The sequence below is a fragment of the Chaetodon trifascialis genome, chromosome 19, assembly GCF_039877785.1.
Source record: "Chaetodon trifascialis isolate fChaTrf1 chromosome 19, fChaTrf1.hap1, whole genome shotgun sequence".
NCBI classification, from domain to species: Eukaryota; Metazoa; Chordata; class Actinopteri; order Chaetodontiformes; family Chaetodontidae; genus Chaetodon; species Chaetodon trifascialis.
The window spans coordinates 9,053,654-9,077,497 of NC_092074.1; the positions used below are offsets into that span (position 1 = coordinate 9,053,654).

The 23,844-nt window shown below is 43.6% G+C and overlaps 1 protein-coding gene across 2 annotated transcripts in view; it reads right to left on the reverse strand.

Moving 5' to 3' along the window:
* LOC139347433 (kelch-like protein 29) overlaps positions 1-23,434 on the reverse strand; it is a 194,185-nt gene extending 170,751 nt beyond the window's left edge. Inside the window, exons 1-2 of one of the 2 annotated variants that reach the window (XM_070987043.1) lie at positions 23,117-23,429; positions 12,126-12,194 (exon numbers count right to left, since the gene is read on the reverse strand). The gene's annotated coding sequence lies outside the window, so the exon portion shown is untranslated. Of the gene's footprint in view, positions 1-12,125; positions 12,195-23,116 lie in introns of both variants that reach the window. The other variant, XM_070987045.1, reaches the window with a different exon arrangement.
* Positions 23,435-23,844: the final 410 nt, after the last annotated feature.

A 23,844-nucleotide genomic window follows, 5' to 3' on the forward strand; every position in this document is an offset into this window, starting at 1 on the left:
AACAGTTTGGGTGACAGCTGGACTTTCACTCCTTACCATGAAGGGGAGCTTCGTTTCGACTGAGTTTGGAATCTACGACTGCAAGCCAACAGACACACGAGATTACAGCCCACCAGTGGATGGGATGGTAAAAAACCTTTGCCTGGTCACACTGGGAGGGATCAGCAGACTGTTAGCTATAACTTCCAAATGCTCATTTACACCTGAAGGTGCGAATGCTACACCCATGTTTGAGTTGTAAATTCAGACTGAATTTCAACGGCTCAACTTGAGGCACAAAAAGGGGTTGCTGCGATTGTTCTAGGTCATGAAAAGCGGCGTCTTGTTGTGGAAGCAAACGGAGGGCAGCAAGGCTCAAACGGCAACCTGCAGGAAGGGTCTTACACTAATGCTTTCCACAGCTGCTCCACCTTAGGCTTATTGTTCCACTGTGCCTATCAGAGGCGGACGGGAGGCCATTTGAACAGAGCCTAGGCAGGGGCCGAGGCAGCACACCTTGGCCCTCACATGCTCCATTAAACCAGGAGCAGGGGAAAGTATGAGGTCTTGACAGTTCCTGGCTCAGAGCCCTGCCTCTGACACAATTACTAGCCCCTTGTCCCTCGTCCGTGCTTTGCTACCTTGTTTAAAATGGCTGCCTGCAGCCACGGCTGTGGATGTAAACAACAGAGAAGCTGCAGCCAGAGGACCGAGCTTTCGAATGCCCCAATGACAAGAATTGTTGCCGTCTCCTATGAATCTCTCCATTATTAATTTGTTTGTTGTGTTCAAGTGTGACAGTATGGAGGTTGGATGCAAGGTTGCTGGGCAATTTCTTAGATCTGCTCCCATCTATTCAAGATCCCACTACTGCTGTCCTACTTCAGTATTAAGTCTTATATCATAACAAAAAAATAAATAAGGTTCAGTGCAATTTAAACTATGTGTAAAGGTGAAACAGGTATGCACTCTGGACAAATGGAAAAAACGCCTTGAACCATAACAGACTCGCAAAATCACATTGAGAATATTGCTATTTTCCCTGAGGCAGAAAACAGCTGCTCTGTGCTTCATCCCCAACACTCCCATAATATTCTCCCTCTCCCCAGAAACGCCGACTCCACTGTGCCTACTTTCTTCAGCCAGCAGACAGTTTGCCAAGTAAAGCTGCAAGGGAAAATTAAGTTTCATCTGAGAAAATGTTCTGTGATGCAAAACTACTTGATAGTAAAAAATAAAAATAAAAATAACTGAACTGATTCGAGGCAGACCACCACGGTGTGTTTGGAACAATAACTAGGATGCAGTTAGCTTTCCAGATTTCATTAAGCTGCTTTATATGAGTTGAGAAGAAAAGAGATTAATTTTTTTGAACAGACCAAAATGAAATGAAAACAAACCCCCTTGGGTTGTATTTAAGATTGATTGACACAACACTGATAGAAGTCTCACTGTTCAAACGGCTTCCATACATCTGCACTAATAACACACCACTTTGGAAAAGGAACAGCAATGAAACAGGGCTGCTGCTGCTGCTGCTGCTGATTCTACATTTCTGACATATCATGCTGACCATCCTTGGCCACCAAACAGGCAATTTATTTTATTACCTCTGAATAAATGGCTGTGCATACAAGTTACTGACTGCGGATTGAAATTTTCCAAACACAATTTCACCCAACAGCGGTTAAAGTTCATTCTTATAGTGTCAACTGCATTATATTTATGGTCAATTCCGCCATACTAAGCCTTCTTTTGATGAAACCACCAAGCAGTATCCACTGGAAATGAATGATTCTTCTGTTTTATCAAAACTAACATCTAAAACTAGCAGAAAACAGGTTATTTGCTGAAGATATCAACGGTAAGCCTCTCAGTTACTAAGAAACTTTGCGGTCTGACCTGGAGGTGCAAACAGCCAAAAGATGGTAGACAAGAAAAAGCAGATCCTGCATCACCTAAGGGAAATATAAAGGTTAATTCAGGCGAGCCTATTTCCCATCCCAGAATAGAGCAGGGTGCATAAATGATTATCTACTGCCGGGAAGGGAAAAAAAATGCTTCTGATTGGATTAATTCAGACTCGGGTCATGCTGGAACAAGAAACAATGCATCTTTCTCAAATTCCTACTGTATGTTTTCATTCTAATTGAGATGGGCCTAAAGGGGACAGGAAAAAAAAAAGGCAGAGAGAGGGAGAGATCATGGAGAAGGACAGCCTCCAGTCAGCTCCAGCAGAGGGGCCTTGCTGACCTAGATCCAGGCTGAGTGGGGATGATATTAGCAAAGCAATTAAGGGAGATGACAGCCGTCAGGCAGGGTCAGACTGACAGGGATAGCAGCCTGTCTCCTTCCCTCTTCAGCATATTCTCTCTCTTTCTCTCCCTCCTGTAATGGATATTGATTTTTCACAACCAAAACAAGAGGTCCTCTCAGCCCAGAAGTGGCTGAATTGGTAAAGAGACAAAGAAAAAAAAAACTGAAGTTTTAAAAGAAGAGTGGGAACGAAGGCAGGAAAAAAAAAAAAGAGGATGGCATGGGGGCAATGGAAGGGGAAGGGGCCGAGGCTCCCATGCTGGTGACCCTGTCAGCTCCTCGCTTGGATCTGCTGAAATCACTCCAGGCATGTCAAAAACTTCATTCCCCAGAGATGATAGGAAAGTCGAACTTCTACCTCAAAAAAAAAGTTGTTGCATGTTTTGGCCATGGGGGTGAGAAAAATGATAATACTTGGGGTAAAGTAAGGGAAAGCACACTTTTTCTTTCTGGTCTGATGAAAATGGAGGCGAGACATGGAAGTTAATTTACTTTTAGAAAAAGTGGGAGCATGTCAAGAGGTTGAGGAGTGGGCTTACAGTACTGTATCCAGAAATTTTAATGTGTTGGTTCACTTCACCACTTCTGTCCCGATCAGACATTTCGGTACATAGTTTTGCATGAAGAAAAAAGGCAGTATTTTTCTTTTCTTGGAATGATTCTAATTATTCTATTGTTAAAACACAGTAAAACAAAGAGGCTTACAAACAGACCAACACTGCCTGAAAAGTCGTATTGTTCCCAAGAAACTCGGCTCTCAGCCTCCGACCGCTTCGAGGGAAGGTGCCTTTACAGACACTACAAGTGGATGTTGGGAAACTTTCGTTTTCCACTTCAAAATAGTTTCCGTCCCAGACATTTTAGACACTTGTTAGCATTTTAAAACACGCTGTGGGCGATGTCAGCTGACACTGGAAACATGACAGCTGGTACAGACACAGTGGGCTGAAATGAACGAAGGGTCAGAGTTTGACTGGATTTACGGATTGTCATTAAATGTCTGGCCTTGATTGGCTCTGAAATATGACATCCTATATCTCAAAATGTGAAATTCATAAAAAGGCTTTTTCAGCACAGTTATGAGGGACCTCATGGCCACTGAACATGGAGAGGAAGCAGAGACAACAATGCCAGGCAAAACAAGATTAGAGGAAATCTCATAAAAACACATTATAGTGCGGCTGGGTTAAAACAGCCCCTGAACCATACATCCACTTCAAATTTACAGCAATTACAGGAGACAGCGCCACTTACATCACCGGCCCATTCAGCTGTCACAGAGCAGCGCACTGTATGTGTCGCTCCATCCCAGCATGCTTTGCTCCAGGCGTGCGACTCAGCGGCGTTGTGTTCGACATGTCTGCTTTAATCTGATCTCAGCGGGTGGTTGTAAGTTTGACAAAAGCAGAAGAGGGAGACATACAGAGGACCAAACTCTACACAGAAACAGCTGGTTGAAACATAAGTGACATGATGAGATAAACGGCAGAGGAAAAAAAAGCCTGCGACAGGCTCCGGTGAACGCATCCTGGATGCTTTAAATTCCACAGTCTGTTGTCTCAAATCAATACATTAAATAATATTTGTAGGAGGCATCTCTGCAGTAACACCTGTGAGGCGGCCGCACAGAGAGGCGCAGCATTGTGATGCGCTGTTCGCCGACGTGCCTGTTTTTCTTTCATCGGCTCGTCTAGTCACAGAGGGTCAGTCGTATGGAAGAGAGCTTCTTCTTCAACCGCTCTCCAAAGCCAAGAACACCTGCTCATCTGATACTTCAAGTACACTTCAGACAGCATGCCCAGCTAGGCGCTCGCTGCACACTGCCCTGTTTTCCTGCTGAGGCTCTCTGCGCTAGAGCATCGTGGGGTTTTTTGTTTTTTTTTTTGGTTTTTAATCAACACAAATTTCTGCTTCAGTCTCAAAATCGATTTTACAAGCAGCACTTTCATTTTTCGGTTTACAACCAGGAGGGAAAGACTGTTGGGTTGTGCGAGCGGCGAGGCTGTTTCTGAATTTTGATTATTTTTAGTAAGCAAAACTGAGAGTTGATTTGTTTTGCCCGAGCAAGGCACTTGGAAGACACTTTGGGGGCAGAGCTGAGGAAAAACACATATGGTGCAGGAATGCACGTTTTACAAGTAAGGGGTAACCTCTCTTGAGCCCCTATAGAACTGCTTTGACATCTGCACTACACATGTGTCCGACCCATAAAACGGCACAAGGAGCCTTTTAGTAGTCTTAGTTTTGCACCTAATCCACAACTTGTGGATCAAGAGGTGCAATTACTGCCAGAGCCTCCTAAGGACAGATAGAAGCTGAAGAACAAATCTTTATTTTCAAGAGCTTGGCATAACGTGTGCCTGCAAATGACCTGTAGCATGCCAGTGATCACTCAACTACCTAATGTCTGCATTAGCTCTCATCTCTGCTGAAAGACTTCAGCAATAACCATTCAGATAGATGACGGCACAGCCCTGTTTAACTGGAAAATACAGTTTTTCTCTGCCTCGAGCAGAACAAGCGCGCACGCTAACCTTGGCACCTTAGTCACGCTTGCAAACAGCAGTGGAAAATGTCATAAAACATATGAGACGCCCCGCACATATGTAGGGATAGAGATATGTGCCATAATGACTTGCACTCTACAGATGGCCATTAAGGCTTGTGTCAACATTAGGGAGATATCCAAATAAAAATTTGGCAGATGATACTTGCTATTAATGCAGAGTAAATTTTCACGCGGACCCATTGACCACAGATGATAAGAAGGTACATCTGAATTCTTTGATAAGAGTCCCTGTTGGGAAATTAATTTCAGCAGAGAACATTTGGTCCTTACAGAGCGGCAATGTAATTAAGGTTAAAAAGGAGTTTTCATACCAGGCATGGAAATTGCTTCCTTTCAAATATATCTTTGTAAATCTGACAGGGGCCGGAGCGGGTGGACCATGGCTATTCACAATGTCAGCGTGTTCTTACACTGGTGCTGGACAGGAACAGCTCGAGCCAGAGGGCAGAGGGAGGGGGAATCGTATTATTTGCCCACCAAACAGCTTGAGTCAGCTGAAAAATTCTGAATGTTCAGTCAAGTTCAGCAAGCAACAAAGAGGAAGGAACAGCAATAAGTTCTGGTTTTTATCTGAATGTGCATTGCAATAATACGGCATGCGGGCTCTGCTTTATATGTGCATCGTGTCGGCTTCATTGTGGAGGTTAGAGTGAAATAAAACGAAAGGTTATTGGCCGGATATAAAAACAACGAAAGACCAAAAAGCAAAAAGCTGGCTGCCTTTTCTTTATAGCAGCTTCTGCAGAGTGTGAGGAGGACAGAAACTGTCATATAATACAATGAAATGTTCTGCAAAGATGAAATAAACTATAACTCTGTTCCTGAAGCACACAGTTTTATATCCAAGCTCAAGCGGAGTGCCGCTCAAGAAATTAAGTGAAACAACTTACCTTATCTGCTGTGATAGGGATCTTACAACGGCATGGCAACGAGCAACACACACAAAGGTCTGATACATGGTTCATGCAAAAAGGCCTCTCCACAGCCAGAGCACACACACACACACCCGGCACAAAAAAATCAATATGGCACCACTTGCATGGAGGCAAGCGGACGCTCAGGTGTTGCTATTCTTAAGTAAGACAGCTGACATAACTGACACACTGTACGCCCTGAAACGGCAAGGCCTGCTGCCTGATAGCGTGGGGCTGCGGGACATCTTCACGAAAGGGGAAATGAAGGTTCGGCTCACAAACCATGGCTGACAGGATTTCGCAGATACATAGACGGATGGACAGACAGCTGGTGATGCCGAACACTTTTCAGCTTTCTCTTTGCCTCGTGTCACCGTGTTTGATTTAAGTCCCACTGCGGAGCTGCCTGTTTAAATCAGGAACAAAAGGGGATGTTTTAAAAAGGGCATTTCAATAAACGAATAAAGCGCGGTAAAGCTTGTTTTGCGAATGTCTGACTGTAGAATTTAATGATTTTTCATTGCAGGTGTGCTTTTGTAAGGCCCGTTATTTCTTCAGCTCATGGTTCTATCGATAAACTGCAGCTGGCGGTGTTAAAGAAATATGAGATGCCTGATGCTTTTTATTTTGGATGGATTTGTCATATGTTGTTTGTCTTAAGCTCAGTGCTGCTTAGTCACTGCTGCCCAACGCTATTGAGAGAGACGGGGAGATTTTTAATTTCAGTGAAGTCTTCTGGTTAAACAAAATGAAACAAACAAGGTTTATAACACTGAGCACTTTTCAGTAAAAGGCCAGGGTACATTCTAAAACGAGTTAAAACTGGTTTTTTTTCATGTTGTAAAGCTCATAATGAAGCTGTAATGAACAAAATGAGCTTTTTGAAGCCTATTCAATTTACAATGTGCTATTTGAAACGCCGCACAAAAGAGCCTATGAAACTAGCTATTTAAACATCATTTAAACACCGAGCGTACAATTCAAGTAAAGTCAATTTTATTTACTGTGTGCAGCCCAGAATCATAATTTGCCTCGAGGGGCTTCATGATGCTGTTCTTATGGAAGCCAAAGCAGGTAGCGTTGTACCTTTTTAACTGCAACGTAAACAAGTTTTATCTTCTGAGCCAAAGATCTGACAGGTAAACCTAAACGGCTGATAATGTAGGAGTATTGTCCTTATTCCACTTCTCTGCTCCTTACGCAGCACACTACAGATGAAGTAGTTGCAAACTTTTTCTCTCCCTTCTGATGCGTTATGCTGTGCAGTCCCTGAGGGCACTTTAAGGCTAAGGGACAACACTGATAGCACTTCTAAAAGTGCCAGCATGCCCCATTCACAGATATTAGCCTCAATGGCCTGGATAAGATGCCACGCTGAAACCCCCGCTGTGTGTATGTGTGTGTGTGTGTGTGTGTGTGTGTTTGTGTGCACCAGCCTCTTAGAATTCTATGCAACCTTTGACCATGGGCTGACCCCCTGCGGTGCTTTATGTCTTAATCACTCCAGGGGCGTGCAGGAGACAATGCCTCGCCGTTTATGTGACAAGAGTAAAACCGGGTGACAGCCCAAGTAGCGGTCTGTGTTTATGCATGTTTATGTTCCGCCTCTGTTACGGTCTGCTGAATGGGATCCCCGTGCATCCACAGAAAAAAAAAAGAAAGGAGGAAGCCATTTTTATCATTAAGAAAGCGGCGACACGCAGCGAGGGCCGCAGGTCAGCGCATGAATGGCAGCGATGGAGGGCTTGTGAAAAGCATGACCTTGCTCCCTGCCTTCTCCTCGCCCTCCTTCCTGCACACCTGATTGCTCTCAGCAGCAAAGACAATATCATACATGCACCTCATGGTCGTCAGGTCAGAGGTCACATCATTAGTGACATCGCTTTTCTGCTTAGAACATACCTTTACTCAGAACTAGCCCACCATTTTCTGTCTCTACAGCGAAATCCTTCACTGCACTATGTCCAGATAAATGCCCTTCTCAAGGCTTTTTCCTCCTTTGTCAGCAGGCGAAGGCTCCCTCTTGTCTTAATAACGACGGTGGGTGGAGGCAGGGTTCTTAAAAGGAGCATTTACATTACATAAGGCTACTTCTGCTACATCTAAAATAAATGTGGCAGCGGGAGATGACACACGCCAGGCCACGAGCCACGGCTAATGGCAGGAGAGAGCATTTTAAAGTCTCAACGCCCTCACAGCAGGACCGTCCATTAGGTAGAGGCACATGTGTGCATAGGCACAACCTGCAATTATGTATTATTGTCTTTTTCCGAAATGGGTGATGCACTCTTAAACTGCATAACAAATATATTAAACAAATTTATTAATTCCATGTTATCAAACATTAATGTCACTGAAAACTGCAATTATGGCTATAGACATCGTGGCTAATGGATTATAATAGAGGTAGAATGCAGCAGGTGTGCAAAATCCAATGCGAATAAAACTAAACTGACCAGCAATGGTGGCACAGGCATGAGAGTGTTTCCCAGTCAGTCGGTCCTTGAAACACGTCGGTGCAGAGAAACATCTCATCTCAGACTGCCCTAAAATTTAGCATGAATATTCATATTTCAAACAGGATGATTTTTAATGGCTTTAGAAGCACTCGTATTGTCCAAAGCAACTATTATGTCAGAATTAGCTCTTGGCCAGAACTCTGGCTGGTGACAGAGTGTAGAGCTGCAATGTTTAGTCAACTGTAACTAATCTGCAACTATTTTGCTAATCAATTAATCATTGAAGTCATTTCTTAGGCAAACACATTCCCCGGTTGCAGCTTCTCCAGCGAGAGAGTTTGCTGCTTTTCTCTGTTTAATACAATCTTTGGATGTTGGACAGGCAAAACAGCACTCGAAGAGCTCACACCTTAGATTCTACAGAACTGGAAATGATGCTTTCCAACTGTTTTCTGCCATTTTTACACTAATCAAGCAAGTGATTAAATGAGAAAATCATCCGCAGATTAACTGATAATGAAAAGCATCATTGCTTGCAGCTCTAGTACAGTGCCTTGAAAACTAATGGCCAGATTTGTGATCAAGATCTAAATTCAAGGTCCTCTTGCTGGCTTGTTCCAGAGCATCCCATCACCAAATGAGTGGCCAGATTTGCATAAAGTTAGCTGTGAATATTCATGTGCGCACACTTCCTCAGTTCTAGTCATCAAAAGCTAAGGGACGCCACCTTACATTTGGTCTTGGGTGTCATAAGGCACTCACAGTTCCTGAGCGCACTCCCAAACAGGTGCTTCACATAATGACTATAGATAAGAGATCTGCATTATGCATATAAAGCTAATAATGAAGTAATAAATATTGAATGCTCAATCCAGAGTCAAAGTTAGCGCTGTAGACTAGCACAAAACTGGAACTTCTTGTTCAGCTACATAAAGGCGACCACATGGTTTTATTAGGATTCACTGACAAGGGGGAGGCATTACCCACATCTCACTATAATTTACTGCACTTTTTAGCAGGAGAGATGTGGCTTTCTTTCTCATTAGGTGCTGCAGAGTCCCCTTGAGGCTTTCATTTGCCGCCACCCCCCCCCCCAACTTCTTTCCCCAACTCATGCAGCAGGTAGGCTGCCAGCTGATGGCACCTTTGTCTGAGTGGCTCGGCGTGCGACCAAGAGACGTGTTTTTCTCCTCGCAGAAGCTTGTCATCTATCATTACTCGAGGTGGCCTTGAGAATGATTCCGGCAGACAGCTCCAACTTACCGTCTGGGGGCCCGGCGTAAACAGCACACTGCTGGGCAAACAAGGGTGATGATGACCATTACTTCCCAAGGTATGTGGTAAAAGAAAAAAAAAAAAAAAAAAACTTATTGTGTTGTGTTCCGGCTTCAATTCAGGAGGCAGGCTTGGCAGGCAGCGAGACATGGTTGATCTCTTGGATTTTGTCATTTTTCTACACTAAAAAGATGCTAATTCTTTGTTCTCACACTCGGCTGTGATGATTTAGGCCACAAGTCCAAGAATGTCTGGAGTGGTTTTAACAAACTCTGGATCACACACTCTTTTTAGTTAAAATGAGAACAACAGCATTGAAAACTGGCTCTGCAACAAATAACCACACCAGGGCTGCCTGAAAATGCAAGTCTGTGTCCTATTCCAAGCTAAAATGTGGTGCAGTTTGTTTGGAGTAAGAACAGTCACACCAACTAATGGAAAAACCCCAAACCACTCTGAGCTTTATGGGGACTCGGAGACGGATGGTGACACCTTGCAGCCAGCGGGTAGAAAGTGGCCATAAGATATTCCCGTAGATGTTTTAGATTAGTCGGTAGATAGACTGAATGCAGGGTATCAAATTTTAGACCTTAAAAGTTTAAACAACTTTCTTGTGATGTTCACTGAAAGTGCAAAGAAATGCTAAATCTGAGCCATTACATGCTGTAGACACTTTGCTATAGCTGCTGAAACTCTCAATAATGGATTTATTATGATACAGAGCAACATTTCAAAGACAAAACAATAACGGTATAATTACAGATTATGTTAACTTGAAAGCCTCTAATTTTATGCTGTCATAAATTTGAGTTTGAGAGTGGGAGGACTGGTTGTTGCATTACTGTTGTGGTGGGATTAGTGTGTGGATGCTCAAAAGTCGGAGGCTATGGGCCGGGGTATGATCAAAGAACTAGTACGTACAAAGTGTCGTCAAACCACGTTCGAAGGTAAAAGGGATTAAGGCCGTTAATCTGAGGTGGAGAAGCCCTGGCGCACATAGGCTGAACATTATCCTCCAGCGGTTCTCATCAACTGGTATACTTGCCACAAAAAGTTGCACTTGAGGCAGCAAAGTGGTAAATACCAGTGGTAAACAAACAATTCTTGGTTTATGAGTTGTCTTATTTCACTTCAACACATGATGCACTGCAGCGCACGACACGACATGCGACTGCCGTGGTTCACACTGCATAACACAAGCTGCAGGTATGAGCGCGGGCGAGACTTTAAAAATGTATGCGACGCTGCAGTTAATTTGCAGAACTGTGAAAGAAGAACACAGCGTGGGCCACCACGGCTTCAGGCCCTGTCCACACTTAGACTGGCATTTGCAAAATGAGCATTTTCCTCTGCGCTTTGGCCTCTGGTTCACACGCAAACACTGACAATGGTGGACCAGTTTGTTTACGTTGTTTTAGCACTGCTTGGTTTAATTACAAGTTTAAGTTTACAGCTTAACTTAGCGGTTTTCTTCGGTTTTGGATCACTTTATTTAAATAGCATAAGCTCAGAATAGAACGTGCTCAGAATGCTCTTCTCTGGTATATGACATAGACTTGCTTGTTTGAGCACCTGGAATCGTTTTTCCATTCTCGTGAGTATAGAGATATTTTATAAAACGATGTGGACAGCATTTTTATATAAACAAAGGGGGAAAATATCCGTTTAGGAAATAATGCACATGTGTGGACAAGGCCTTGCACCGCAGTATGAGCAGCCTTCCACAGCACACAAACCAAACAGCGGATGATTTTACACCTGAAGCCCCCCAGTGAGGGCTGAACCCTCGCAAAGAGCGCACATAATGAGTGCTGTTCATCAGCGACGCACTGACCCAGGACGGGCACACACACCCATACTAATACACAGACACAAGACCCCCCTCCCCCCCCGCCCCATGTGCCTGTGGCGCCCGCGCCTGGTCACCTCGCTCAGGGATCAAAGGCAGTATGTCGTTCTAATCAGTCCTCGCAGTGGGCAACCCCATTAATTCAATTCTATTTCATCAGCGGTGAGCAGACCACCAGAGGGGTCTGTACATTCCTGGGGTCCTGCGGTCCAGGAGTAATCCTATCTCTCAATGACCCGAGATCAGGCTCTAACGCCGTAATTGCTTGGAGACCCACTCGGTCTTGCTTGCCGACAGAACGGCGAGATCTTTGCGGAAGGAGAAACAAAGACAGACACAGCTCATTTTCTGGACACGGCGGGGAAGTCAGGCAGAATTAATGACGCCATATATCAAATCATCCCTGGCAATCAGCCCCCCAGTAAACCAGGCCAAACAGTACAGAACATGTACACACGTGCACAGTAAGTGCTATCAAAGGATCAAGTGGCGCACATTAAGAATGGAAAAGTGGAATTTGTCAGATTATACTAGATTACAATGAATCATTCTTTTGATAAATAAACTATTTTGAATTCTAATAATAACATTAGCACAATTACTGAAATGAAATTGGCCAAAATAGTTTCCATGGGAAAAGAGGAGTGTACAGAATATGACTGACTACTTTATTGTGCTTTTGTCTCACGCTGTGTGGCTTGTCTGTGGCATAATAAAATGTTTATTGGGACATAAGATAATGAGCTTTTCATATCTTACCGTACCTTTGGTCTCTGGTGGATGGGGATGCTCATCACAGACAAATTAGATCTTTTGAGTATTGCCGTCTACACCTGCAGAAACAATAACAGTTGGTGAATACGGTGCGGCTTCAAAACTGAAAATGAAATGAAAAAAAAAAATCTGGCCCTAATATCCTCGCGCTCGCCATCTGTTAATGACGAAAACTCAGCATCCCTTCACTCAAAAGAGTGAAGGAAAAAAAAACTCACAACCCATTCAAGTGTGGAACAATCTGCATCAGGAGATTTATTAGTGTAATCTTTGGTCTGGGGAGGAGATAAATGACTCCACAGAGACATACGTTACTCTCCGGCTGTCCTGAGAGAACATTAGAGGTCAACGCTTGATAATTTGGCACTGGAAAAGGTCAGACTGAAGGCATATGGTTGCAGCTGGGAAAGCTCTCAGCGACGGGTAGCGAATGAATGCTTGTGCGAAAATAAAAAATTACTACAATTATATGCAAAACTGAAGGCTCGGCTCCTTTTAAGATGACGACGTAGGAGAGGGTTCGCACGGGAGATGACACTTCAAAGGCCCTCATTGTCGAGCGTAACAACAGCACTGGTGTTCGCAAAAACAGCGATCATCTGACTGCTCTGCGGTGGCAGCCTTTGGAAGTCACCACATCTCGCTCTGTGTGTGTGCCTGTGTGAAAAGAGGCTCTGCTTCTGTTTGGAATCAGCGTAAAAGGGCAATTTATTGTTGAAAACAAGCGAAAAAGAATGCTGGCAGACATCCTTTATTAGTCTGAATTATGACTTGATCACAGGAAATGAAAGGAATAAAGATCAATGTGGCAAACAAAGGACTGAATCTTTAGTCTGAAACAAATTGGGATTCGTTTTGATGTTTCCGGTGGCGTCTTTCTCTCATTGCGAATGTACCACGGCCAACATGTTGATGACATTTCCCCTGCAGCTAATGACCTCAAAATCAATGCCAACATCACTTTTTCATAGAATCCCCTCACGATCAAAGAACAAGGTGCTTTTCTTTCAATGCTCGCCAGTCAAACAAACAGAAATCAATCACAGATCAGGCACAGACACAAGCCATGTTCAACTCAATCCTGTCTTTTCATAGGTGGAAAACCTCTGGCCCTGCCTTCACGAACACGAGCTGCACTCCTCAGTCCACGTTCACCACGTTCTGGGGGCTCTTGCAAGTCATTCTGGGAAATGTAAGAACTTATACAGAAGTAGGAGTAGATGAGGCAGCTTGAGGGAGAACAAAAAAAAAGGTAAATTAGATCCACTTCATCAGAATAAAAATAACCTCTGGGACAGTTGTTCCGACGTGATGAAATGCAGCAGGGAGAGAACGCATGCGAGGAATTTTTCTTCCTTTGGCACGCCTCGTGTATGACTGCATGAAAACTTAATGTCTGAGCAAGGCACTGACCATTTGTGTTTGCAAGTTTTTATCACGCGCGGGTACGATTCTTTGCTCTCCTCTCCTTTAAGGCATGCTGCCAAAAAATATTGAAAAAAAAAAATGAGTGAAAAGTGTCTGCTCTTCTTCAAAGCAACACACCGATAGCTGTCAGGTTGGGCTGCAGAGCAGTACAGTTCGTCTGAGGTACAGCAGACGGGAAAACCTCTCCGAAAAAGTGAAATGTTATTGAACGCTCATTCATCATAGTTTGCTGACTCTACCTCCAAGTCACACAGAGTACATCACATCTGACTTAATAGTCCGCAGAGCGTGATTTTGACTGCATTTTTATTTTTAAGATGAAAAGTGGTGGATGAAGGGATGTTTCTTTATACCTCAAAAAAAAAGGGGGGGGGCGGGAGTCTGATTTCCATTGTGATGATTGTGCAAGAATGGAAACAGCTACCTTGCCAAATATTCCTCGAGAGGATGATAAAAGACAGTAGCCCGCTGATATAAAACCAATTCTTTCCGCCATCAGTTTATGGAGCTAAAAGGCGTCTGCTGCTGCACGGAGAGTGAGTCGAAAAAAAAAAAAAAAAAAAAAAGTTCTGACATATGGCTGTTTATGTAACGGTGCCAAAATAATACTAAGTGAAATTTCATTAAAAGTCAGTGTACAACTGTGCATATATTAGAAATATTTCAAGTCGTAATGATTATTACCCCTAAATACATTATGTGCTGCTGCCGCCTTCCTTTATCATATGACGAAGTGCGATCGTTAAAACTACAAAAAACACTGAGAGCTTCTAACGACACAGTACTCGACATACATACGCAGCAGAGCACGGGTTGAACGTAACGGAAATTCAAAGAGTTATGAAACTGAGCTGGAACACTGTTTCGCGCTCTGGTGTGTAAACAAAACATGAAATTTCTCTGTCCTCTTTTTTTTTTTCCTCCTCTACTAGAAAATGAGTTGAAACCCCCGAAGGAAATATGTTTACTTTGCCATGAAATTAGAGATGTTTCCATTAACTCCACACAAAGCAAAATCATTAACTACCTCATTGACTTCTCCCTATAGATTTATATTGGCTCCTCTTCCTCTAATTAACTACTAGCATATCAGTAACGACAAACATGCAGTTTGTCTCTGAAAAGTCACTACTGAGTGATATTCTAAGTGAGAAGCCGCCACAGTAACTTCTAATTAATACACACATACTTCATAACAAGTGATAGGAAGCATCTGAAATGAAAATATCAATCTTCTTTCGGGATCTGGATGAACGTGAAATGATTTCGCGGGGTTTGCTTCAGCATCAGCGCGTTATCAAAGAAACTGTTTAAATGTATTTGGCACGAGAAGGCGCTCTCTCACGCTCGCAGGACCTACAGAACAAAGTTTGCCATGCCAATTATAGTAAACTTGTCAAAATGAGCCCCAGCAATAAATCACCTATGTAATTATCAATTGATTGAAGGAGCTATCTAACTGTGAAAAGCACTTGGAAGCATGATACATCAATTTTAATGGCATATCTTAATCAGAAAGCTCAGCAATCAGCAGAGACCAATTAGGGCCTCAGAGATAGAGACCCACCATTAATAATCAAACTTGGCTGCCATCACATTGCCGCCATTCTGAAAGGCTGTTGGAGCCATTTTCAAATGGACTATTCATGTCAGGGTGAAGTCTCAAAATTTAAGATTAGGAGCAGGAAAACAAAGCAAGGGTCTCCTCCTAAAGCTGCAAACGCTGAGCGGCTCAGTGTCAGCCGGGCTGTCAAATGACCACTGACTGGCATAACTACGGTTTAAAGATTTCTCTCATAAAATCAAAAGGCTTCTTTTCCGAGCGGTAATGAATTCATGTCCGGAGAGGGGGAATGGATAGGCCTATCTTGCAAATGCTGAGAAATAGAAATGTCTACTCGGGAAAGCTATAAAATTACACCGAGGCCCACAGGCGCCGAGCAATGACAAAAGCTATCTTTACAATGCCACCTTCAGCCACCGCCTTATTAACATTATGGTCAGTTTTATCGCAGCCAAATGTCTGTGTGTCTTTGAGTACAAGAAGCAGCCAAACTGCAACACATAAAATATACAAGCCGCACGGAGACCGAGCCGGGACATTGCCCTTCATGTGTGTCCAAGCAGGAGTTTACTTCTCTCTGATTTTCACTGTTCATTTCCTTGGCTGCGGATATGAGCGCCAATCGCCTGACTTTCAAGTCCACTCCAATGAACTGTAATGATGTGAGGAGAGGTTAAGTAACCAGGGTTTTTCATTTGAGCGGAGGCAGCAGCATGAGTGACGTCAGCTTGTTTTTTTTTCGTAATCCTATACACTAGTCACCAATGGTCCTATTTCGATATGTAGGTGACCCACTGACACCCATTTTAAGTGAATGTGACAACTTACAATTTTTCATCATTCACAGCCTATCAATGGCAACAGCTGGACCCCCCTCACAGACAGCAAGAGCGCATTTTAGCAAACGCTCGGGCCTGTTTTCATTATTATTTGTTGCCAGATGTCGTGCAGTAATTACTAAATACAATGAATGACCCGGGTCATTGTGCTGCAGGTATTTCTACTGCCAACATGAATTAATCAACGCGGCAGTACATGCATCACGGCTTTAGGTGGTTGGGATGGGGCCAGTATTTTACGAGCTGGTCTAGTCCCTGGAAGAATACACGCGGGCTAAGGTAAACAGGTTGTAAATAGGGTGTTATTACAGATGCACATCACAACTCGAGCGAACGTATGATTTATGTAGCCTCTTAACTCAAAAGCCACCTTTCAACTCGCACTGTTGGAGTATGCAAATCAGACGTGGCTGTGAGCCGCTGTTATGTATACTTCTATTAACGGTGAACTATTTACATATTCATTCCGTACAGGAGACAAATGACTTCGGGTTTTACAGAATGAGCAGACTCCTCAGAACGAAACGAACGGCGGAGGATTAAGAAGGCGCGACATCACTAGATGCAGGCAAACAAAAAGCTGTCAGTTGTGGTTATTCTTCGTCATGTGTAATGGCGTTGGAATGATTTCAGAAGATTCCTTGGATGGCCGGCTTGATAACAAATATTTTTCTTGTGAACGCAAAGACAAATGAGAAAATCAAGGCGAAAACACTCCACAGTGCAATTACCGCAGCACATAAACTATATACCATGGTTATGTAGCGGCAGCGCTCAAATGACAGTTGCAAGGCTCAAATAGTTTTATTGCAATTTCCCATGGTTCTGAGAAGAAAGGCGAGGGGGAAATGAGTTCAAGTGACTTCAGTGACCGGTGAAATTTGTTTTCCTCTTGAAGTAATTTGAAGTCTGGTTTGCCTCGAGCAGACAGAGCTGGTTTGAGCCTGACATTGCACCTCGAAACCTGCTCCAGCAGGCCTCTTTTAAGCTGCGCTTTTCCTCAAGCTACATTCAATTATTCAATTTCAGATAAATTATTACATAATACATGCATGTCCTTCTATGGGCCAGTGCACTCTCAAACAATGTGCGGCGTATTCTGCATTTTCAACAGCCTGGACATACCTCGAATGGATTTTACATTTTATTATAGATGATGTTTATTCCAAGGCAGAGATAAGATAGTATAATACACCTTATTAAAATGACTAAGGTTCATAAAAGAGATGCCAGGGGAGCTGTGGCTGTCAGATAGCCGCAGAGCAGAAATACTCCTGTAGCCAGCCTTAATGGGAGCCTGCATAAACAGTAGGCAGTAGTCGTGGTGGTGATGGGCTACAAGACAGAAAAGATTTTCCATGTCCACCCCCCCTCCCCATCGCTCCTCCATCCATGGAGCAAACCTGCAGTGTCATCATATGGGGCTAACAGGCTTAACCTGCCCCCCGCGGAGCCACTCACTGCACAGTGGGCTCACAAACTGCAGGGGCCCCGAGATGAAGCCTCACAGGGCCGAGTCTGAACCAAATCCTCACCCTCCCGTCCCCAAACATGTCAAGTAAATTTAAGCCATTTGTGTGGGTATTAAAATTATGGTAATGGTTTAAATTTCTAACTCAGGCCAACTGAGCTCTTTTTTTTTTTTTTTTTTTTTTTTTTTGCAGAAAATCAAATATTTCCAAACACTGCATGAAGCAACACTGGGTTAAAGCTATGTGTAAATTTGGAATTGGGTCCCTATCTGGTAAGTATGGCCCTTGGCCCTGGCTCCTGGTGTCAGCTTGCTTGCTCAGGGCCTAATGAGTCTCAGCATTTTGTCGGGCAGCGTAGCTTGGCTCTGCTTCCTGGAAAGCATAGCTGATGGACTACATAGAAAATATTAAGGCCACAATAACACAAGGACATGGACTAATGCACAGCTTTCAACAAATATGGCATGTATGCGCACAGTGTAACGCCAGACGTCATGGATGGATCCACAAAAGAGTATGCACTTTACCAAGGCCGCTATCACTGACAGGTTGTGCTTGCATTTTTAGGGAATAGCTAATAAACAAATGGATTATAAGAGTAAAAAACGACAGAGGATAAACCTGCTAAATCTCTGCTCTTTATTAATACACATCTAAATGTGCTGTGAGCTAAACATGCACTAAAACAAGCGATGACTTATTAAACATAATTAAAAGAATCCAGTTGTTCAAATGTTCCAAATGTTGCTGAAATGTCTTACATCCACAATTAAAAACATTTTAAATGGCACAATCTAATGTGCGAAAGGGAGCTACCGACTCTCTACAGATGTAGGAGGTTCAGAGCTCAGTGCATTTTGAGCCCATTTGGGTCTCTGAACAGGAAAACTGCAGGCTTTATAGAAATATGATACCAGCATCAGTAGCCCTTCAGCAACTGTGTTCAAGAGGGCAGCTGAAGAGACTGCCTTTCATAGTTCACTGATCTCTAAAGAGCTTGGGAAGCACGGCGTTTGCTCGTGGCCTTCTTTCCCCGTGTACATTAGCAAGTATATTATGCTTTGCAATAACCTCTGATGCTAAATATTCGACAGAATATTCAAGCAAAGATATCACTGCCACCGAAACCCATTTAAGAAAGCATAAAGGCTGCAGAGGGAATAGCAGACGGCTGATTCTGCACTGTTAGTAAAGACGAAAAAATTCATCTGAAAGGTCTGAAACATGGACAAATCCATCTTGACTGTCCATAAAAAAAGGTGTCACACCTACCAGTACCTCAAAAACGTATTCAGTCATACTGCAGAAAGCAAACAGTGTCTATTTGTCTAGACAGTAGCAGTATTTCTCGATAGCTCACCAAATAGCTTGGCTATAGAAATAAAATCAGAAACCAGTATGAATGGAAATTCCAAACTTTACAAAGCATTTACAGGTGTTACCTTGAAGGCACCTGATGGCAAAAAAAAAAAAAAATGGCCTCAATCTGCTGTCTTAGAAGAAAATGATATCCCACCCTCCTCCTTTCACTGAATGCTCCTTCATCATCTTGATATCAAAGCTGAACACAGCCAACCAACTCAAGACACATCAAACACTCTCTCAGCTCTTTTGCTATCAAGCCCGTTACCTTTGATACGCCAACAAACATCGGCAGGTTTGGTGTCAGAACAATTAAGCGACTGCGGGCGGCGGTACAGCTTGGATGCGGCTGTTGTTTCAAACTGGTAAGGATCATCTAAGTCTGGCCCCGCTGTCATTTAGCTGCCACGCTCGCCACTTGAGCATGACTACTTGAAAAGGGAAACGAAATTTTTTTAAAGATGCTACCGCCTTGATAAACATGCTGCACTCAGCTACCTGCATGCACCACTTATGTGGCTGCAGCAATTTATCTCTGATAGGCTGCTTTTATTAATGCGATGCTTACTGGGAGACTTCAAATGACAAGCAAGCATAGAGCAAGGAACAACAAATATACATTGTGATCAGGTAAAAGTGAAATTAAAGACCCAATAAAAGACCCCTGTTTACTCTGTGTCAGAACAAGCTTACACTGGCAAACATCATTTGGGCAAGAACCATAAACGTCACAGGAACTCAACCACCTTCAGAATTAAAAAGGAACAGTTTGACATTTTGGGAAATGTCAAGCATTAGATAAGAAGATTTACACCACTCTCATGTCTGCATGGTGTAAATGTGAAGCTACTACTACTACCTCAAAGAGTGTAAACAGGGAAACAGCGAGCTTGGCTCGGTCTAAAGGTTACAAAACCCGCCCAAAAGCGTCATGAAAGTGTGCTAATTAAGCTGTGTAAATACCGAATTGTAAAAACAGCATGCTGCTGCTTCACAGGGGGTTGTGTGCCAGAATAAGCAAGGCTAAGCTAACGGCTATCTTCACATTGACCGTACAGATATGAGTGCGGTATCTACACATTTCCCAAAATGTCAAACTAATCAATCAATGAATGCTACCACTGCACAGTTTGATTGCTTGGTCAAAATCGTACTTATGTAGCATAAAAAAACATGGCTGCTCATGCCGATATTAAGTAACTTTCTATTATTTCACCAACAATTATGGAATATGTTGCATGTGCTCCAACCCCTCCACTGCTTTTAATTTCAATTCTGGTTAAAATTTTCTTCATACTTAGGTGGTAAGTGCAGTGCAACAACATCATGCACTCTAGGTTCAAGAGGCTCTCAGAGTTTAAAATCACAAATAATACTGTGATTAAGTGCCATCTGAAAATCGCACAAGCACAAAAAAATAAATGTTATTCAAAGGCAGTTAAATTACTCCAATTTAGTAAAAGATGCAGACGGGCCGCGTGTGTAACCTGCATGAGTAATGTTGTGGGAAAATGAGATATTGATCATTTTAACATTAAAATTATTTTCCTGATATGCGCTTCAGGTATTCAGATATTAAAGTCGGGCAAATGACTTCAAATTTTATTCCCCACTGAAAAATTTCTCACCAAAAATACAAAGAACTGCCTCCACACGCTCAGATCTCACGCTCAGTTAAAACGCAGTGATATCCGAGTGTGTGGAGGCTCTCCTTTGTAGCTATGTCTGTACGATAATTGTCTGTCGAACTCAAACTAAAAAGAGGCTTTTAGCCAGGTGAGCTTTGGACAACAAAGAAATGATTAAAAGAGCTTTTCTGCTGGTGCTCATGCTTAAGCATTGCATCTTTTCCCAGTCGTTTCTGAATGGCCGCTGCATTTGCACTACAAGCGAACTATACATCGAGTGTATGTGCACGCTGAGAGATTTCACGTTTGTTCAGAGCATGTTTGAAATGCGATTCGAGAAAAGGCACCCTTTTTAAAACAGGAAAAAAAAGCCATAAAAAGACACACAATGCCTCTCTCTCTGCTTTTCCTTTTGATTGGGGGCGGGTTGGTCCAGATTGGCCTTCTAATACCCACTGCTCCACCAAAATCAGCGTAATTGTCGGCTGCATTCACACATTATTTTGCTTGGGTGAGCGGGTGCAGATAAACAGAAGCATTAGACGTACATTCTTGAAAGGAGACAGTGGAAATGGCTCCATCTCATCCAAGCTGCTGCCTTACTGCAGCCGAGGCACCATTATATTTATCTGACTGTTGTGAGATGAAAAACACAGAACCTGGCTTTCCGCGGTCATGTTTGTCGGGGGATCCTGGCACGGCTTCTGTTCTCTGGACTCCTTTAAAATACAGTCCATCACCGGAGGCAAAAGCAGTGGATCACAACTTCATCCAAGTACAAGAATACACAGTCCAGCGTGTCATCAGTTTCTTTCTGTATTTACAGCGCAGCACATACACACACCAATCAAATTATGAGCCCCTTACTCTGCACAGGAGCTCTCCTTCTTAGTCAAATGAAAGAAAAAAGAAATAAACGCCCTTGAGCACCAATATTGTAATTTGCTGACCATAACAACAGGAGTCGTTTTTCGCATGGCCTTTACTAATAGGATAAATGCCTCTGGGTAATTTCCAAATGAATTCCTCAGGCCAAAACGGTTCCCCTGGCCAAACTAAATCACGTTTGATATAGACGGATTATGCCTGATTGAGTTTATGGCAAAGAAGCTGGTGACAAACCACAATACTTCTGCAGAGGTAGGGCTTGTCTGACAGCGAGGCTGTGTACTGTAGCTTGACACACACACACACACACACACCTCTGTATAATGCTGCTGCGTAATCATCCACCTACAGTGGCTGGTTACTCTGAATATGCAGAGGCAATTCTCCGTCATACACCGCAGATGAGGCAAGAAGACCCCTGCCGAACGTCCCCAGCTCTGAGGCAAATGCATTGTCTTACCTCATCGAGTGCAGAGCTCCCTGCCTGTTCAGGGAGGACTACTAGGACTAAAGCCCTTAATCCCCGCCTTGATTCACGATAGCCTGCTAGGTTTTCAAATGTCAGCAGTGGGGAAGTGTGTCCTGCTCCTGCTCCACATGCTCGGCCCGTTAATACAATAACAACACCGGGGTGCATCCATTTAGGAAGACACACACATACAGTCAAGCCAGGTGGCTGTACATCTATTTATATATAGCCACACGCCCATGAAGGCGCTCGTAAACAGGCATCAGTGCCAAGACCTGGGAGGATTGACAAGTGCGTTGATGGGTGTGAGAGCTGATCATAAAAATGGTGCTAAATTTGGACCACAGACTCAATGTGATAATGCTATGATTAGTACCAACCTCATTCTTTCATCAACACCTTCCCACTTGCCAGATAATAAAAGAGACGCCACTTGTCGTGGACCAGCGGCTGCTTTGTTAGGTGGACGGATTCGGAATTCATCTGTAACTTTGTGCCACAGAAAGGCACGGCGTCCCTTACAACCGGTGCTCTACTTCACATCCAAGGGTACAGCACTTCACTGTGACAGCACATGGGACTTGTGATGAGTAATGCTTTGTTGTCTGGAGGATTCTCGCGGCGCAGGCTACAAGTTATATACATTTGGAGAATAATAGGATTATTGAAATACACTTGGCCAGCAGAGTGTGCACAACCTGGAAACAATAAGATTATTTTTAATGCAGTCTGCATACATTGTGCCAATTCATGGAATCTGAACAGCATTGGGAAAGTATGCAAGCATAAATTCAAAGACGTAGGGTAAAAGTTAAGCCATGACATGAGTTCGTTATAGTTTACTAATTGCTTTATTTTGTACAGTAGTTTGCTCATTATTTAAGGCTTTGTAACTTAAATTGTGATATTTTTCATACTATATTTAACTGATTTGTCCTATCAAGAGGCGTTTTTTATGCTTTTTTTTTTTTTTTTAGAAAATGCAGTCACCATCTGTTTGCCCCAGGTTGCTGACCTTAACACCAAACAGTGCCTCACTATTTTCCCAACCCATTCGGTTTCTGTCACAAGCTCTGAGACGTGAAGTTAGTTTTTTCTTTCTTGCAGGAGCGCTTGCGCACAACGTGAGCGCCGCTCACACACCATTTGGTAGGCTATGGTCCTCGGCGAAGGGGTGGCAGTGAAACTGATGAACCTCTCCTCATTCATTCATGATAGGACAAGTGCCCGTCTACCGTGCGAACTCCTGCCTCACACAAAGCACGTCAACATGAAGCGTACATAGAGTCAGCGTGGCGACTGTTTCCACCTACGCTGACTGGAGCGCTTACCTCCCCGGCCGCTCGCTGCTCCTGTCCCCCGGCGTTTGTCCTTGTTTCGCTACGGCGCTGCTTATGTATGAATGCTGTCTTTATCCCGCAAAGACTGCTGTTGCATTTTACAGCCAAAGGAACAACAGTGTGCACCGGTAGCGGCCGTGCGCTGGTCGGTAAGTGGCCTGTCTGTGCACCGCTCTGCACGTCACCAAGTGGAGAGGACAGGACTTGGCAGACGCGTCTTGCTGTGCTGCTCCCTGCGCGGCGGCGGATCTGAGATGTAAGCGACTGCTTGGACGGGCTGGCACACCGTGTGGCCACTTTTCTCCCGATGCTGCTCCTCCCCTTTCACTTTGTTTGGTTCACACAAGCCCTACAGCGCCTCCCACCCATCACTGTGCGCAATTGCATGCACCGGCGGAGCTGTGCACGGTTATACAGCATCAGTGCGGGCTGTAAAGTCGTTTTCATAAGAGGATCCTGGGATAAGCTGGGGGCCACTGAGGGGGTATCAGAGAGTTAGCGCGGTTACACATTTGGATGCATTTTTGTAGCATTCCTGGGTGGACAATTAGAGAATGAGCAATTACAGCCATGTTTTAAACATGCACTTACAGTAAAGAATATTTACATACACGTCTGTGAAGGAGTGCTTTCCGCATTCTAAAATCTCAACCACAGAGCCAATAGCGCTGGCTGCTTTTCATTCTTGGTCCTGCAGTGCTCGGAGCACTGCTGCTCTT